Source organism: Zootoca vivipara, chromosome 5 (assembly GCF_963506605.1).
Source record: "Zootoca vivipara chromosome 5, rZooViv1.1, whole genome shotgun sequence".
Taxonomy (NCBI): Eukaryota; Metazoa; Chordata; class Lepidosauria; order Squamata; family Lacertidae; genus Zootoca; species Zootoca vivipara.
The window spans coordinates 48,275,383-48,295,382 of NC_083280.1; the positions used below are offsets into that span (position 1 = coordinate 48,275,383).

Sequence of the window (20,000 nt, forward strand, 5' to 3'; positions counted from 1 at the left end):
TGGTATGCATTATGCAGTAGTGAGTTGTCAACAAGTTTTTGCAATCTTTCAAAAAAGGAAAAAAAAGACCTGCACAGTTCTTTTCAATAAAGATAATATTTCTGAAGCCTCATGGACTGCTTTAGTTGGAAGGTTTCACTTGTAATTTGATTTTGGTGGTTGCATTTTCCTGAAATAAATTCATTCTATTGCTCTCTTTTGAATATACTTAAACCAACTTGTCCAAAGTTACCCAGGTGGTCGGTAATCATTCCCTTTTTTAAAATGTTTGTGTTTGTGTGTATTGAAGTTAATTTAGAATCCATTTTGTAGAGACATAAAGTTATTAAAGCTAAACGATGCCCTCAGAATTAGCCATATATAATGTCAGAATACCACATTCACAATTTCTGCATAGAGGTCATTTATTTGCATGATGTGTCAAACAACATGCAGGTTTGGCTAAAAATAATTTTGCCGGCTTGTTCCCCCAAAAGTCACAGGAATTTTGCCCTGGGTTGTAACAACAACAACAACAACAACAACAACAATAAATAATAATAAATCATCATTCAAGGAAGACCCCAGATTTAAAAGGGCAGGATGTGGACAGGCTTTGGAAGGGATCCTGAGGGTCATTAGTTTTATACACACACACACACACACACACACACACACACACACACACACACCACCCTATACCTGCAGGTCTCAGGATGGTTCACAAGATAAAATTACAATATAAAAATCCAAAATACATCATCAAAATATAAACAAAAACAGTTGAAGAACCACCCCAAAACACATAAAAACAGTTTGAAACAATTAAAAATGACACAATTGAAAATCATTTTAAAAGAATGTAAACAGTACTCTTTTCTGGGCAGCAGCAGTCCTTTTGTAGTCTATCAGGCCTGTCCTGGGCCTGGTAGAGAGACGGCAGCAGGACCCCCCTGCAATGCAGGAGTATGCACTGTCCCTTTTCAGGTATGGGTTGGGTGTGCAAGGAAAGGGAATGTAAAACATAGCAAATAGGGGTAGGTGGAAGCTGCTGATGGAAGGAGGGAAGGAACCATGAGTAAAAGGAAGCAAGGTGTGAGGTGAGAGAACTGCTAAAAAGACAGACGAGGCAGAGATACTGAAGGCTGAAAATCTAAGAGCCCATCTTTTTGCCCGCTTATTCAAAAGTCAGTCCCATGAATACAAGGAAGGTTACTTCTTGGTTTGTCCTCCTCCCACTTCCAGAGCTCTGGAGTCATAGAATGTTCCGGAGTAAAATCTTGAGCAGAGTTCGTGGGCATAATTGGTGATGAGTTTTCAGTGTGCTTTCTGTTTTCTTGACGGCATTTCTGTTACTTCCTGGTGTTGACTTTATTGGTGGGGTGGGAAGGACTCAAACAGTTCTAAATTGAAGAGCACTTCCATATACACAAGCCTGTGTGTGGTTAATATAAAAGTGTATTAATAGGTAAGGAGGGCTGAATTTAGAAGAACTGTTTCCAGCTGTTGAGGCCTTCGCCTATGTTTTCTGAATCTCCAATAAGCCTCAAAGCATATAAAATAATGTACAGTGAGTGTTTTTGTTTCTGGAAGAGGAATTTCACTTTACTAGAGCTGGAGTAATGATTACTTCACAACTTTCCTTACTTAGTAGGGTAAATGTAGTATTTGACACCATTTAGATTATTTGCAATGAGGAAGCTGTTGTTGTTCTGTGTTTGCATCAGCAGTAGGACAACAGGGGGTATATACTGAGTATATATACTGAGTGTCAGGATTCCCAGCACTGAAGCATTCTTTATCACAGGAGCTTCCTAAAAAAACAAACCCTGTGGGCTGGACAGGCATAAAAATAAATTTATTTTTCACCAGCCTGCTTCTAATACCAGAATTGCACTGGATTTGTGGGCAGGGAGAACCATGATTTGATGGAATATAGGGAGTTACGGCATGGGACAAAAATTTAGTTCTGCTTGTCAATGTGCACATTTTGTTGTAAAAACCCCAGAACCTACCATTTTAGATTCACATGACTGCACCATTTGCACAGGGCTGTGTGGCTGCCCCTACCATGTTTAGTTTGGCTCACACTCTTCCCTTAGTAGTGCCATGCAGAATTATGTGCTGTATTCTCCATATGACGTGCTTCTACCAAGCTAACATGGTAATCAGCAGGGCATGAATAAGGTGCTGAATGAAGCAGGCTGGTGAAAAATCTGCTGGTTTCCATAGATGGAAGTATAATTTTGTGGTCCTGTACTTGTATTTTATTTTTGCTGTGGCATTTCCCCTGAGCATTGTTTATTTGTTCTGAATTTTTTTTGACTGCTTTAATACTTAAAAAAAAGTCTAAGCAGTGTTCAACATGGTGCTTTAAAGCATGGAGATGTGCCTTGAAACATAACATGAGAATATGATACACAGATACTAAAAGCAGGATAAAAATGTAAACACATCAGAGAGGGAAAGATATAAGAAGGAAAAGAAAATCAGGAAAGGTCGGGGGGGTGGGGGAGAGAGACGCTTTTATTGAACTGCCTAAAGCAGGTAACTGACGGTGTCTTGAGGATCTCAGAATAATCATTTGGCAATGTTCTCCATTGGAGATACCTGAACTGTCAAATGTCACATCATAGTCCTTACATTGCCTGTAGATTATGGGGTTTTCTGCTTCGCCTAAGTAGCAATGGTTATAAGAAAATTATTTTCCATTTACAAAATGAATATTGATATTCTCTGGGTACTGCATGTGCAGCTAGATTCCAGGACAGAGAACTGAACTACGACTGCATTCACATGTAATGCTAAGCTATGATGGCTGTTTTTTGTGAAACCAAACTGCTCACAAATTGCATGCAACCTGAGCCCTCCTGCTTTGTGTCTCCCTTCCACCAGCAGGGAAACAAACCATGGAGCATCTGGTTCAGCTTTATCTCTGCACCTGCAATCCTGGACTGTTTGACCCATGACTGCAGGTTCGGACACAGCTTTAAGCCAGGCAGCTCATGCACAGTGTGGTTTAGCTAACCACCCTTAATGGCTTAACCTTGTATGTGAATGTGGCCTTTGCTTTGTTGGGTGAAACCTCTGCACGTTTCCAGCCCCTATGAAATATACACTTGTCGTGTTCTTATTCTGCACATTCACTATTTTAATGTTTATTTGTTGTGAACGGGGGTTGGGGTTGGATTTTAAGTTTTCTACACGGATGTCATTTTGTCCCATTATAACCAAAGGGGTGGTTAACGCGTCTGCTTGCCTAGCAGTTACTCATTTCAGCCATGCATGCCAGTGCTGTGCTTCCCCATGTACTGCTCCTGAACAACCCTGACTTGTTTCAATAGGACTTGTGTGGGAGTGGAGTCTGGTGGATTGTAGCTCGGTGGCTCTTCAATAGCCAAAGCATTATTGCATGAGCAGGAAATCAAGAAAGCCGCATGCATGCAGACGGATGCTTTTTCCAACATATAATCAGGTTAATGAAGTTAAAATGGTCTGCTGTGTAATCCCTCAGTCTAACAGGGTTCATGAAAGGATACGGCAAATTGAGGCTGAGAGCACTGGTGGCTGTTAGTAGGCAAAGTCAGGAAGTGCCGCTTCACGCCCAGCTTGTGTAGGAAAGTGGACAATTCGGAGAGAGTTGCTCTGTAACAAAACTTGTGGCATCTCTGAAACATCTAATACAGTGACTTGGTGCTGAGTAAGGTAGAGTAAGTAGAGTGCTACGGTATTTTGGTCCGTAGGCTTGACTATTTGTGTTGCAATCCAATTCATGCTTTTATTTTTAGAAGAGCACGTTTAGCCGTCGTCATTGTGGGAAGATGCTCGTTAAAGGGACAGAAGTCAAAAGTGGGCCTTGCTAGGATTTAAGATTAAGGTTTGTGAGGGGACCTCTTTCCCCTTGGCTCCTTTTCTCTCCTTATACCACCAGGCAGCAAGGGCCATATATCCCCTATTTAATTTGAACTGTATGGAATTTCCTTCAGAACCAATGGTGCAATATTAAGCATATTTATACTGTAGAGACATGGCATTGCTGAGCACGGGAATTTGGGTCCTGAGTAGACATGCATGAAGATTGGCTTCTGGCTTCTAAACAGCACAATCTCCTTTGCCTAAGTGAATATTGTAAGTTAAGTGTAGAGCTAACCTGGACTCTATGGAGCGCATTGCATTGGTCTATAATGGAAAATAGAGAAACATATTGAGAGGATGAGTAGCTCAATAAGGGCATACAGTACTTGTTTTTTGGGGGAAACCTTCATCCATACATTTTACAGTATCAAGAGATTTTGCTGTATACTTTATGTATACTTGGTAAAGTCCTAAAAGGGGAGGGGGGAGGAAACCTTATTATTACACTGACAAAAATAAATCCTTCCATACTTATGTATGAATCAGCCACTGAGGGCAGTGTTCGGCATCATGCTGTTTTGCTGTTTGAAAGAAGATATCTGAAAAAGTACTTATTTTGGAATATTTTTGTTCATCCTGAAAACATTTCTATGAATGTACATGCAAAGTGCACCCAAGTTTCTATACTTCCAGCCACACTGTTTTTGAATGTCCTGATTTTAAGTAGTTTTAAGTAGCGCTGAGCCAAAATGGGAGACGAGCACTGGGTTTCATGAACGTTTTGTGCCTCTCTTTTCTGGACAATTTTGCACAGCCCTTTGTGAAAGGGGTATGAAACTCCTTGCAAGGTGTTAGGTATGTAGAGGTGGAGAGACATCCCTGTTGCTGAGGCACAATTGCTGCTCCATTGTGGCAGTTCAGTTATATGTAGTTGATTTCATCAGGGCAGGAAAGGGATGCACATCTGAACATAGTTGTTGTTGTTGTTGTTTAGTCGTTTAGTCGTGTCTGACTCTTCGTGACCCCATGGACCAGAACACGCCAGGCACTCCTGTCTTGCACTGCCTCCCGCAGTTTGGTCAAACTCATGTTCGTAGCTTCGAGAACACTGTCCAACCATCTTGTCCTCTGTCGTCCCCTTCTCCTAGTGCCCTCAATCTTTCCCAACATCAGGGTCTTTTCCAAGGATTCTTCTCTTCTCATAGTTGTACACAAGGCTTACTCTGTGACAGCACTCACTGGTACAGAGTACTAGAACCTCATTTTGGCCATCCTTAGCAGCCATTTTGTGATGGTACTCAAAGCACTTTTCAGTGCAGAATATGCATACCAGCATCTCTCCTCTTCTTCTTCTTCCTCCTCCTCCTCCTCCTCCTCCTCCTCCTCCTCCTCCTCCTCCTCCTCCTCCTCCTCCTCCTCCTCCTCCTCCTCCTCCTCCTCCTCCTCCTCCTCCTCCTCCTTCTTCTTCTTCTTCTTCTTCTTCTTCTTCTTCTTCTTCTTCTTCTTCCATAGGAGTATCCTATTGAAATCAGTGCAGTGGAGATGGTTAGTGTCTGCATCTGAATCCATATTCCTATGTGCTATCTGTCCTAGCTCATGTCGTGCAACAAGAAAAGGAGGGACATTTGCTGTGTAGGGCTAGCATACGATGAAATTGCCTAGTGAAGCAAGTTGGGGACCAACAGCCTGGTGGCCTGAGCTTTAGACATGCATTCTCTCTTTCCTTGCGCTCCTTCAGTGTGAGGGCAGTGGGTAAGCTTCATTTGCCCTTGCTGAAATCATTGTATGTTCAAATGTGGCTGTGCGATGACATCATTCTATTCACAATGTGTGATCCCTGGTTAGCTAGAATTGCATAGTGAAGAAGCCCTGCCTCCCTCTCTCTCTCTCTCTCTCCCCCCTCTCTCTATATATAAACAATAGGAACAATGGCAGTGAACAGGCATGGAAGAAGGTAGGAGGTTTCTTGCAAACTTTTTGCCCTCTTCAAAATGCAACACTTGCATTTGAAATGAAAAAAAAAAATTGTGAAATGGCACAGCACTGTTTTTAGTGTCATGTTTCCCAGACGAGCCCTGAAGCTCTTCGCAAAATCCTAGGCCCAGTCAGAGAAGTCAATTGCTGTTTTGCTATGTTTAGGCAGTGTACAATTCAGTGGTTTCAATTTGTAGGGTGTGCTCCCCCCCCCCTTGTTTAGAAAGAGATTTGGCAAGGCTGCTGGCATTTTCTTAAGTACATGCTGTGGAGTGGCAACACAGAACATAGTGATAATGTTACACAAATAAAGTTACTTCCTTATTGCTGCTAGCGCCATTAGGGAATATGAAAATCTCTTATATGGAATTATTTTTATGCAAGTTAAGTTAGAAGTTCTGTATTTACTCGCGTCTAATGCACCATCAAATCTAACGCACACCTCAGTTTTCAGACCCTTGAAACAACTAAAAAAAAGTTGGCAGATGTAAATGTGCCACTGAATCTAATGCACACCTTAATTTTCACAACATAATTTGGCCAAAAAAGGTGAGCATTAGATTCGAGTAAATACGGTAATTCTTACTGATTTCAGAAGTGCTAATTCACGTTTAAGTGTGCAATGGATTCGAACCTCGATTGATTTTATTTTAGCCACTTATAACCCATCTCTCAATTCAATAGATTCATAAAGTGGTTTATAAAATCATGGAAGGTCATTTTTTTTTTTACATAATCCATAAAAAATAGTAACATAAAACAGTGGCATTGTTGTTGTTTGTTAAAAGCCTGGGTAAATGCATATGTTTTGGTTTGATATATTTTTAAAAGCCAGTTTTCCCCAAGGTCCTGATCCTGCAAATTTTCATGAATTAAACTGCTGAAGTTTCTTTCCTGACGTGTTAAGGCAGGCATCCCCAAACTGCGGCCCTCCAGATGTTTTGGCCTACAACTCCCATGATCCCTAGCTAACAGGACCAGTGGTCAGGGATGTTGGGAATTGTAGTCCAAAACATCTGGAGGGCCGAAGTTTGGGGATGCCCGTGTTAAGGCTTGCACTGCTTATCTGATAGGATATTTTTGTCTATAGAAATTGAGGATATTTTTGTCTGCATGAAATGAGGCATATGGACACTGATTGTTGAAAGATCTTTCCAGATTGCTTTAAAATTTATTCATGAGGATCATCATAATGGAAAGGTCCTCCCAGATCCTTTGCTCTATATTTGTTTTGTTGTGATGGATTTGGGTTTATTTGTTTTGGTTTTGGTTTTACTCCCAGAAGACCCCTTATTGGTCTGTTTCAGGTTTTAATTCTGACTGAATTTCTCTTTCTTCTGTCCTTTTTTTCTGTTTTAGCCCTTGATTTCTGGTAAATGAAATACAGATGTTACTGAATCATTTTGAATTCTGTAAGGGCTTGTTCATCTCTCTTTTAACCTGAGTACTCAAACTACCAGAATTTAAATAGCAAATTCCATGTGTTGTGCCATCAGTTGTGGATGATTCATGTCCATTTAAGTGGCTGGGCTTCCCTGTAATAAACAGATGTGGGCCCAATCCTTTTTCAGTCACCATTTCTGTGCACACTGCAGAGAAACCTAACCATTTAAATGCCCAGGTACCGTTTGGAACTGATGGCACTGCTAAAGTAGTTTGGCATTTTTAAAAAATGTAGCATGTGCCTACATTTAAAAAGTAAAGTGTGAATGGCTCTGAAACTGTGTTTCCAAATATATATTTGCAGATGCGTTTTATATATGGTGCACGCGAATGTGTCACTGTTGTGTGCGGTGTGTCCCGAGTTCATTACACACGACTGGATTCTGACAGATAACTGAGCCACAGTATACAAGACGAACGTGATTGCAGGTGGCATTGAGATGCCAGCGACCACGTGGGGTTGTGTGGAATGTCAGCTGTGCTGGGTTACTCCTGATTTTATGGATTTAGAGATCTACCTTCTGACTTTTCTCTCCCCGCCTCAATGTATTGGAGCTGCGACAACATATGTAGGATGTAGGTCTCTTAAACTCTTTTGCAGGGCTGATATTTTTAGAATACGCAGACCACATACATGGGATGTTGTCCAGTACCTGGTAATATCTAGGAAGTGCAAATACTTGGGGATAGAGAGAGAGTTTAATTAAATGTGCCAGATTCGTGCGATACAAAATACCTGTTTTGCCTGAACTCCTATCCCAGAACCCTGTGGCAAAGGAGAGGCTTGCGGTAGGCGATGCTTTTTGACAGAACTGGGCTGCTTACTTCTGCATGTATATTATTCTTTCTGTTTGGCCAAGAAAATAGGGGAGGTGTATATATTGTGGAACTATATATTGGCTCCTTTCACTGGTTCTAACCCAAATGAAATCCAGCTTGAAAGCACCCGGATTTCAGCTGCTGCCTAACCAGATGGACTTAATATTTTGGTTATGCGGCAAGATGACTTTGGTCTTTCTGTTATTCTGACACTTCTGAAGCTTAGCGACTGCTTTAAAACCAGGTGCCTTTGGAGAACTGCTGAGCATTGCTGGCTTGAGGAAGCTGACTTGGTGACCAAAGGTTTACCCATAGGAAAGATCACGAATGCAGCCAGTGTGGTGTAGTGGTTATAGTGTCAGGCTAGGACCAGGGAGGTTCAGGTTCAGATTTCCATGCCGCCACAAAGCTTGCTGGGTGATGCTAGGTTGAATAATAGTGACTGGCCCAATAGGATTGCCATGAGGGGAAAGGAAGGGCACAGGACATGCTGTACAACTGCCCTGAGGTAGGATGGGATGATATATTTAGCTCCAAGAGGTCCAACATGACCTCCTTTAAGCTTTTATTAGCTACAGAGGCCACAGCTTTCCTGGATGTCTGTAGACTGTCTGATACTCCTATCGGGCTGGTCGTAGGAGGCCAGCTGTGGGAACCGCCCCACACTTATCAGAAATGGAGCTGTGTACAATATTTCGTAGAAACTGAACACTGCTGTTGCTAGGTTTCTGGAGGAAGAGTTAGCACTATTTTTGTGGTTTTAGGTTTGTGCCTGCTTTATTGCAATCCTGACTTCTGTTTCAACAACCTTTAACATCATGAGATCTTTTTGCTGGAAAGGACCTACAGGTCATCTAATCCAACAACTGTCCTCCATAACCAAATGTTCCTAATGCAGTGGTGCTCTGCAGATGCTGTGGACGACAACTCCTATCACCTTTGAGCATGCAGCTGATGGGAGTTGTAATCTGAAACCTTTTGAGGGCACCATCTTGGCTACCCCTGTCCTAGCAGAGCACTCTGGTTGAGGACAGCAGCATCCAAGGTGCCTAATAAATGAAGAGGTGCCTGTTATCTTAAACTAAAGACTACAGTCATACCTCGGTTTAAGTACGCTTCGGTTTGAGTACTTTCAGTTTAAGTACTCCGCAGACCTGTCTGGAACGGATTAATCCACTTTCCATTACTTTCAATGGGAAATTTCACTTCAGGTTAAGTACAGACTTCCGGAACCAATTGTGTACTCAAACCGAGATGCCACTGTATTAGCTTTTTCAATACAGATAGTTCAAAATACACACAAGGCATGGTGAACAAAATTCCTTTGGAGTTATCACTGGTCTGACCCTAGTGATGTGTACATTCTGAGCATGAAAGAAAGCTTCAAGGTACTCTTGAAATTGCCCTTGCAGTTTAGAAATATTATGGCACCCAAAGCCTTTTGGAATATGTGGATTTTATGAAAAGGTATTATTTTGAATTTACCGTGTTATCAAAATATTGAAAACTGCCCTCAAAGAGATACAATAAGATACTTTATTTTATCTATAAAGCTGAGCAATATGTTTGAGTTGTTTTGTTTTGTTTTTGTTCTGTAACTTTTATTTTATTACTTGTTATTGTAACTGAATATTGGCTTATATGGATTAGTAACATTGAAAATGAAACACACCACTAATGTGTCTGAAATATTGCTCAGGCCTCTCTAAACCTGGATCATAAATATCTGATACAGACACCTAGCACTTTACCACCACCACCACCACATCCAACCCTGATTTTTTTTAGTGTTGATGCTATGCTTTTGTGTCTTTTGCCCAGAGCTCTACAAACGGCATTGCAGCAAAAGTGCCACAGATCTAACAGACATAGTTTGATAACCACCATACTCAGAAATGTTCGGTGAAATATATCTGCCTGATCTGGATCCAAATGTAAATTACTGATAGTTCTCCTGGTTACTCCTGACCCCATGGACCAGAGCATGCCAGGCACTCCTGTCTTCCACTGCCTCCCGCAGCTTCGAGACAATACATATTAATCCATCTCTAATCTTGCTTCCTTGTTGGTTTCTCAGTGCTGAAACCTTTGGCATATTCTCTTTTGGCTCCTGTGTTGTAGCGATTCCTAATGGTTATGACAAAACATTTTGCTGGTTGGTTGAGTTCCGCAATATTTCAGCCTTGGTTCTTCACTACCTTCCAAGCCCTCATGGAGACAAGAAGAAATCGTGCTGCACAGGTTATTATTGTAGAAGAGTTACAGGTAGGTAGCCGTGTTGGTCTGAGTCGAAGCAAAATAAAAAAATTCCTTCAGTAGCACCTTAAAGACCAACTAAGTTTATATTTTGGTATGAGCTTTCGTGTGCATGCACAGTGTGCATGCACACTGTGTATCTGAAGAAGTGTGCATGCACACGAAAGCTCATACCAAAATATAAACTTAGTTGGTCTTTAAGGTGCTACTGAAGGAATTTTTTTATTGTAGAAGAGATTAGCTAATTCTTTTGAGATGTAAAACCTGGGGCCAACCTAGAGGTGACTGCAACAGTCCCTTGCATTTTAACGTGGAACTACCTCGTCACATGGAAAGAAGGAAGGAATCTCATGGAATGGAGAAGAATCCTTGCTCCACCCAGAACGTCTCTCCCTGAGCACCTTTTTATGCTACTGTGATCTCAGCAGTAACCTTGGCTGGGTGTAAAGCACTTGGGGCTTTGGGGGGGGGGAGTTGTAGAGTAGCTTTAGAGCCCCCTCGCACACATCACTTTGCTGCTGTAAAAATAATGTTCTCTTTGCCTCCCCCCCTTCCTGTGATTGAGGTAGCCCTGTGTTTGAATGCACAGACTTGTTGCTATCAAGCTGAGTTTGAGTCTTGGTACCAGGTTTCAGCAGTGGGGCAGTGTGACTCCAGTGTAAGGCTAGGATCTGGGAGACCTGGGCTCAAATCTAAACTCTGCTATGAAGTTCAGTGGGTGACCTTGGTCTAGTTGCACATTCTACTTGAGCTGCTTCACCCTATGGTGCTAAATGTCTTTTTTTGCTGGAGCATATTTTTAGGTTTATTCTAGCGAGGGCAGACCAGTGAAGAAGCATGTGACTATATTAGGATGCAGGTACATTCTGACTGGATTCTAACTATCACTCTGTGACTTGACCTACGCCTCAAGTTAAAACATAGCTCAAGCTCAAACCTGCCCAATTGCTTCCTCTGCCATTCTGAATTTTAGCTTAATATCATTCCTCCCAGGGTGTGATCCAAAGGCATATGATGCTGTAATCTTGCTGGTCTTAAGTCAGGTCTTGTCTTAGATGGGAGACCAATTGCCTTAGGAATCAAAGTTCCATCATGGAAGAAAGGCAGAATAAAAAATCGAATAATAAAATAAATCTTAAGGAAAGAGAAATTCATCAGTACAGATATTTAAAATCAATTGACACGTCCAACCGATCCCAAAGGTCTCGGCACCCAGAAAGCAAGCAAAGAAACATTATTCGAGATGGGCAGTGAAATTGCTCAAACTGCAAGTAATTTACAGTATTGCGTCAGATCAGTAGATGATTTTTATTTCAAGTCACATTTATTTGTTCTAATAGAAAATGTGAACATGGAAAAACAGAGGCTGAGTTATTTTCACACATAGACTTGATTTTAAATGGCCACTTTTGACATGGAAAAGTCATCACTAGATAGCATCCTGGTAACTTTGTGTAGTGCAGAGGTCTTTTATATGTACCCCTTGATAACTTGGTCACTGTTTTATTATACCATTGGAAGTGTTGCATAGTCATCAGGTGGTGACTCTTATATGTGTAAAAAATGGCCTTATGAATTGTTTCTCATGTATATTTTATAATTACCGGTATTATGTTTAGAGTGGCCGTGCCATCTTAGTAGTGTATAGCAATAAAAATAAAGACACAGGCAGTGCCCATGGATGTAACATTTTCAATATAAAACACATGTAGTGACACTCCAGTGAATTTAAATACTGTATATGTAAAGAGAATCTTGTGACTTACAATAAATTTCCAGGATTGCTTGCTGCTGCTCCAAGTGTTACTTTCTATGCCTCTGTAGGGGTTAACTTTGGGTATTCATGAGGCTGTATTTCTAAAGGTCGTTTTTCCATTCCCTGGAACAACATATTTTATTTAAATAAAGAAACTAGGTTAAGCAGATGTATTATTTTACATTGTCTTGGTTGTGCTGAGGACTTGACGTTGCTTAATATTTCAATAACTTACTAGTAGTAGCAAAGGTCTGGGTTAATAGTCCTGCTCAAAGCATTGCAATTGCCATTTTGCAAACTGACCCTCATTCTCTAGTGGGTGTATTACAGTCATTGGCCTAGATAGCACATCATATGAAACCATAGTTTTCAACTAGCTGTGGTGTAATTTGAATGAGAAATGTGCTGGTGCATTCTGTTCAAATGTTTCTGCAGGGGTGGTCCCCTCCTCCTGCTGTTGCCATACCACAGATGAAAGAAGACTTGAGTTTGGCTGCTTGTTCAGACCAGGGCTGTCGATTGTTTCCTTCAAACAAACCATAAACAGTAAGCCCAGGACAAACATTGGTTATCACTCAGGATTTCTTTGGAGGAAAGAGACTATGAGCTCAAGTCCAGGCAACACGACAATCCAGCCTTCTAAGGAACACCGCAAGAACTTTTGAGCAGTGTTCAATAGTACACTACTCTTTGTAGCACAATTAAGTTATTTAGACTGGAGTACACTATTCATGCACATTAAACCAGTTCTTGTTATCAGATTATGGTTTAATGTGACGTGTGAACTGGGCCAATGTGTTGTAGGCTATGCTTTCAATTCACCAGGTTAGGTCAGGTCTGTACATTTAAATAACCTTCCAGGACATGTTGTTCCAAAACACGACTTCTCTTGAATTCCTATTTATTTCAATGAGTCTAGTATAGCAGCAGAACTGTGAATTATGTCCCCTTCTCTACGCTTCTTAAGTTCATCAGTATGAATGTGCCAAGACGGCTGTTAACTCTATTCTATGTCTTGGGTTTTGCAGTTTACAGGGAAAGTCAACAGCAACACGAGTTTATATGGGGAGGAGGGAGAGAAACAGACTCATTGTTCTTTTGTTCGTATGTTTCTGCATGCTGCCTTGATGTGAAAAGATATTTAGCTGCTTTGATGTACGAATTGTTTTAGAAATGTAAAAGTACATTCCTCCTTTGTAATATCCACTTTGGAAAAAGACGATGGTAGGTTAGGTTACAAAGAAGGGTGGGTAGAATGGGTTTGCTCCCTAGTGCTGTTCTGCAAACTGTTGTGCAAAGCACTAGGGGATACCTTGCTGCACAAAGTACCTGCAGCTGCAAAGGCATTATGCAACGGCATGCCTGTACACTGGGTACATGAAGCTCTCCAGTGCATAGTAAATATTTCTCTGTTGCAAAGCTTGTTTTGCAGCAGGGTTTGGGGGATTTCAAACAGCTTACTTGCCAATGTTTCCCAGTGAGGAACAGCATATAACCCAGCTGTTAGGACAGGGATGGCGAACTTGTGGCCTTCCAGGTGGTTGTTGGACTGCAGCTCCTACCAGCCCCAGGCAAGCACAAACAGTTACAGAGGTTGATGGGAATTGTAGTCCAGCAACAATTAGAAGCCAAAAGTTCCCCATCTCTTTATTGGGACTGTGTTTTGGGCATGCGTAAAGAGGCTTACAACTATAAACAGTTCGAGATACGAAATCCAGTTGGGAAAGAGAGAAAGTTAACGTGTGCAAATGGAAGAACACCTCTGGATTTCACTTCATTGTGAAATGTTCTGCTAAGGAGGATCTGATCTTGCTTTGAGTGGAAGGGCACCTTTGGTGCCACGTGGCTCTGTTTGAAGTCAAAAGAAGAAGAAAAGCTCATGCCACAGCCGTACCACTCCTTATGCAGAAGGGGATTCACTCCCAGGAATCTTCCTTCTTCCTTTCCTTTCTCTCCCAGGCTATGCTGTACCTGTGCTACGATGGCTGGTGGCCATAATTTTTACAAATATTCTTGGGAAAAATTAGAAATTACTTTTCATTAAAATAAATAAATAATTTGCCCTGTGACCTTCAGGTTACTCATCTGCTTAGTTTTGGTAACTCTGCAATATTGGGTGTTTCCAGACCATTGACTGGGCCTTTCTCCAAGATGAAGCATTTTAAGCCTACACCCAACTATTAGGACTATGTCAGGCTGGAGGGGAGTGGCTTACCCAAGAGATCTGTTTGTGGCTGTTCAACATTACCTTAAAGACTTGCGCTAATTAACTTTGCACTGCCTGATACTTTGTAGTAAGGAATTGCAAATGCTGGGGAGCCTATTTTTTGTCAAGAGGAGGATTCCTTAGTGTGCATGGTTTTTTGGGGGGGAGGGAGGTAATGGATCCATGTCTGTGTGTGCATTTGCCCCTGCCAGTGTCAGAGCTAAAATTAATGATGGCAGAGCCAGGGACATGCCTTCTGGACTGGCTAATCCAGAATAAAGATTGATTTGCTTCAGTTTCCCCCCACGGCTACATCAGGTTTGAATTAACAGTCCTCTGAATTTCGAATTATTTCTTTCTGATATCAGTGTGTGTGGGGGAAGAAGAGACAGACAGACAGACAGACATCCACACTGTACATTTAAAGCTCATAACTTCCCACAAAGAATCATGGGAACTTTAGGTTGTTAAGGGTGCTGGGAATTGTAGCTCAGTGGGGGGAAAACTACAGTTCCCATAATTCTTTAGGGGAACCCATGGCGTGGATAACAGAAACCTGCCAGTTTGTTCTCAGACAGCTGGGGAGGGATTATTGTGGGGCCCACATTGCCCACCTGTGTTCTAAAGTAAGGGGTCAGCATTGAAGAACCACATAGCCTTATGAAATGGAGGCAGCAGCAGAGTGTGAAGCAGCGCCACAAAATTCAGCGAATATATGATGATGGAATAAAGCTTGCTTTACTGAGCATTATGCTGAATTGTGACTAAGAGTGCTTCCAGATAGGAGTTTATTATGGAATTGGTGCTGCTCATGTAGGCAAGGCTTGGTTTTTGTTTTTGTTCTTTTTTTAGTTTCCACATGACATCATTGCCATTAAAATACTGGTCCGTGCTTCAAAGGTAATAATAATAATAATATGGATCTCCCCTTACTATAGAAAATCTGATAAGTAAAAGCAGCCCATTAAGACATCTGTAATTATAGCTGGTATGGAAGCTTGTTAGCATTTTGGGGTGTGTGATTTGGGTGGGTGGCTTCTAACACAACACCCCTTATACTTCCATTTGCTTCCCAGTTGAGCACAATCTAACCATTTTCTTCCTGGTAGCTCAAATGATATGAGTGGGCTTATTTCCACCAACTGCGACATGCTGAAGGCACATTTGAATTTCAGCAACCTGATTAGGAGAGGCTGTTTTTCGAGATCTCTCTAGTTAGTGTGTGTGTGTGTGTGTGTGTGTGTAGTATGTACCTCTGAGACTATGGGCTCCTCCACATTTACCTTTTGCCCTACACTTTCTAGCCTTTAAAATTAGATTTAAAAATCTTTATCCCTCTTGTCTTGTGCAAAACCTTGGTACTAAAAATTAGAAACAAACAAATGGAGATGTCCACCCTCCCCCACAAAAAAACCCAAAAACTACAAGTCTCTATTTTTGCTTATTGCGAAACAAGATAACTAAGGCTTGCAACATTTGCTCTTGTGCACCATCTGAGGATTGTTTATGAAAAAGTGTCCTGAACAGAAAAAGTTTGTGCAGTTTGTGATGGAGAGATGGGGCAACAAACCCACGTGGGTGGGAAAATGATGAATACCCAGGATTAAGAAAACTCGGGTGTGTGGAAGCCAAATACTCACACAGAGAGATTGTATCAGAATGACCCATTTGTGATATAAGGCCCCAGTCTGGAAACACAACTGCGTGCAATTGAGTCAAATCTGGTAAACAAGAATAATAAGAATTGGAACCGTTTGTGCTGTTCTGCAGCTAATCCCTTTTCCTCATCAGATTTTAGCTCCACTTCTGGCTAGGGTTCTGTGTATATGTAATAAGGCTGGTGCTTTGAAAAACTCTGATGTTCTGTACCAAAATGGTCATTTGGGCAAACATTTTGTCCCTTCAGCCTCACAGAAATTTGGTAAATGCTGTATGCTGTATACTTGTTACTGATACAGTATCGAGGCTCTTTTCTCTGCCTTTACCAAAATAAAAATAAAAATGAAATTAATCTGGTGGTCATGTGTACATCTACCGTATGAGGAATAAAAATCTGCTCAAAAAATGGAACGCTAAATAGGATTCAGCCTGCTGTTCACATACACTTACCAGGGAGTAAGCCCCTTCAAGAGATTGGGGCTTCCTTCTAAAAAGATACTTAGAGGAGTGCAGTGTTAGCCAAATTCTGTCTAGCATACCACTGAGCGATGGTTATGAAACCGCACAATTTAGTCACCGTTGTGGGCAATACTTAACACATGAGCGTATTTTGATCTAACAGAAAGTCAGAATGTTACTTTCTAGTTTAGAGGCAATTGTGAGTGTACTTACTATGAGGAAGCTATGGAAGAAATGGCAAAGATTTCTGAGGAGAGAATTCTGATTACACCTCAAGTCACCAAGGAGTACACTAGATGTATTTCAAAATGTTTTATATTTTAAGGAATGTTAATCGTCTGACAGGATATATTTAAAAGTGGCAGAGGTTCCCCCCCTCCACCCCACCCCCTTCCCTGTCTGGGAAAATTCATACTACTTTAGGCCAATATGGTTATAAATCACATAATAAACTTTCCAGTTTCATGGAAAAATGGCAACCCTCCTCAGCTTTGGTGTCTGATAGAAGAAAGATAAGTAATAAAGAGTCTCCTGTGTGAGAAGGAATAGGGAGAGCCTGCTGTTTTAATTTTGTTCCCAGCGGTGGGCTGAACTTTGTTCTTTCAGCGCCAACCTTCATGACTGGCTTGATTATAATGTTGGAATTCAATCCCTTGCATATCTTTGGGTTTGGAGCCATTAATGGAGACTCCAGCAAGAGGGAGACATCTCCTGCAGGAACATAACAGTAAATAAAACTAACAACACACTGGATTTACACACAGTAATTTACACACAGATTACTCCAAATGCATAAGTTCACAACAGTGCCAGATTTTATTTCTAAACCTTTAGATGCTGCTGCTTGAAATACAGTTCAAAGGAATTTCAGTTCTATTTTTGGGGTCATGGGAGAACTGTAGTGTCTCCCACCCCTCTTTCATTCTTATTTAATAGTTGAAATCCATGTATTTTAACACAGTGCACAGTCTAAAGAATACAGTGTATGGATAGGAATATGGGTGTGTGTGTGTGTGTGTGTGTGTGTGTGTGTGTGTGTGTGTGTGTGAAATTTAAAGCTAGTTGTTCCAAAATAGAGATTAAAAGGATGTTTGTAACATTCTGATGACCGCTGCTTATTATGGGGACAACCTAAGAAATGGGTAGGGGTGAAGCTGTGTTATACCAATGAGCTCAAACATACATTTAATGGCTTGGTCAACAAAATGTCAAAATGGTGGAGAAGAATCCTTATGAGAATGCCAGAAGGATGTGAGTTCTGTCCTCTCATCTTTTTTTTAAAAAAAAATTCTAAGTTTCTGCATCGCATGTGACAATAGGGTCCCATTGTGTTTGCATTTGATTTTACTCCAAATGTTCATACATCTTTAGGCTAAAAAAAAGTTCACTGAATGTTGCTGGCTTTCTTTTTACACTTGTGCATTCTGCTTTAGGCTTTGTAATAATTTGCACAGTAGGAGAGGAGCCAGGCGTCTGTCCATCAGAAGATAGGAGACTGTGCTTCTTAGAACCAGCTTCCAAATTCCTGACAATATTACAGTTAGTGGCTTATGCATGTAGCCATCCATTCAGTTCCAGGTTGGAGGTGTGAGTAATTCAGATTAATCTTTGTGCATTCTACTTGCCCAGCAAAAGTTGGCCCCTGTTCACCAGTTCCCCTACCCTTATTTCTTAAGAAGCTTCTGATTTAATAGAGGAATCACCAATGAGTTTGGAACTACTGTAGTTTTGAAGTCAGTTCTATTGTCATTAGGATTCTCTGCAAGGATCTTTTTTAGATGTTGATAGTTTATAGGAGTTCCTCTCCCTATATCAGCCTGCCCCTTTCTTAAGATCGAAGGAGTGTCTTCAACATGTCCTATCACTGGGGGAGAGGTGGTATGTGGTAATGCAGAAGAGAGCCTTCTCTGTGGTGGCACCCTGTTTGTGGAATATCCTCCCCTTAAAAGAGAGATTGGCTCTGACAATATTTTTTCACCAGGTCAAAACCTATTATTTGCCCAGGCACATTAAGGTTTAGTTGCTTATTGGCCTGCTTTCTTATTTTTATCTCCCTCTATTTGTTTTGAGGGTTTCGGTGCTTGTTGTATGGTGGTTTTAAAAGTTTTGCACCATGGCCAAGTATCTGTTAATGAAGGGTGAGTTATAAATATTTTTTAATATATTAAAAGGAAATAGTTGGCCTTCATCCAAGTGTGATGTCAATTGGCAAACAAATGGGTATTTCTTTCTATTCTTTTTCTAAGCCACTAACCTTATTTTAAGTTAGTCTATCATAAAATATACATGCTGTTCTCAAATTCTTTTATGTCAATTTTTTTTAAGTCATAGGATCTTGTTGGTTACGGTTAGCACTTTAAATAATATAAATTGGTGGGACCCAAACATTCATTGTCTCCTGCTTCCATTATGTTATCCATGATGTAGGCCAGGGGTCCCCAAACTACGCCCCCCGGGCCGGATGCGGCCCAATCGGCCTTCTAATCCGGCCCGCGACGACCCCCGCCGCCCGCTGCCGCCGCCCGCTATCGCGGCGCAGCGACGATCTAAAAAATCGGCAAAAAAATCGCCGAAAATCCTTTGTGCGCATGCGTATGGGCCTCTCCCGACCCGGAAGAGGTCATTTCTGGTGCACTTCCGGGTCGGGGGAGGCCCATACGCATGCGCACAAGCGATTTTCGGCGATTTTTTCCCCGCCCGTGTGCGTGTGCGCATGCGCACGGGCGCGCACTCCCCCGCCCTCCGGCCCGCTGCGCGCGTACTCCCCTACCCTCCGGCCCACCGCGCGGTCGGCGCGGCGGGCACTGGCCCGCCGCGCGGTAAGTCTGGGGACCCCTGATGTAGGCCAATAAAAAACAAAGTTTGCAGTCTCATTAATGCAAAGGGCCTTGGAAACGTGCAAATTGCTCAAAAGAATTAAAACTTCCGTAAATTGGCTTGTTCAGGATGACTTAGCCTGAGTTTGAAACCTCTTCCACTGTTTCAACTTCTGATTTGTTTACGGGAAGAAGTGAACAGATAATCAATGGGAGCTGAAATATGATCTGAGGAGCCTTGTGAGTACTCAGGGCTTTCTCCCTGATCTCTGTTTTCATCTTGGGGTAACTTAACATGTGTAAGCTGTGTCATAACTCTAAAATTATGTGGGCTGCGCTGCTTCATACAGGGCACTGGTGGCGACTGAAACAATGAACAAGTGGATGTCGCTGAATGAAAATCCCAAGCCTTGAAAACCGTCTAGAGCTCCAAATATTTAAACAATAATCAAGGACCTGTACTTGTAGGGTCAGTAAGTGCCGTATTTTTCCATCTATAAGACGCCCCCATCTATAAGACGCCCCCTATTTTGGGGGACTCCAAATTAAGAAAATATCCCTTGGCACTACCCATGTATAAGACGAGCCCCAATTTTAAACCTTTTTTTGGGGGGGGGTTTAAAGAAACATAGCCTTATACACGGAAAAATACGGTAATTCTTTGTGTGTGTTGTTAAATGTGCTGCTCTGATCCATTGTAACTAAGAAAGGAAAACTGCTCACAATTTAGGGGACTTGGCTCTTGAAGTTATAAAATGGCTAATCCTTTTCTTCTTGG

At 41.6% G+C, this 20,000-nt stretch overlaps 1 protein-coding gene across 2 annotated transcripts in view; it reads left to right on the forward strand.

Annotated features, from left to right (window-relative positions):
* MXI1 (MAX interactor 1, dimerization protein) overlaps positions 1-20,000 on the forward strand; it is a 75,131-nt gene that overhangs the window by 16,361 nt on the left and 38,770 nt on the right. The gene's annotated exons all lie outside the window — the stretch shown is intronic.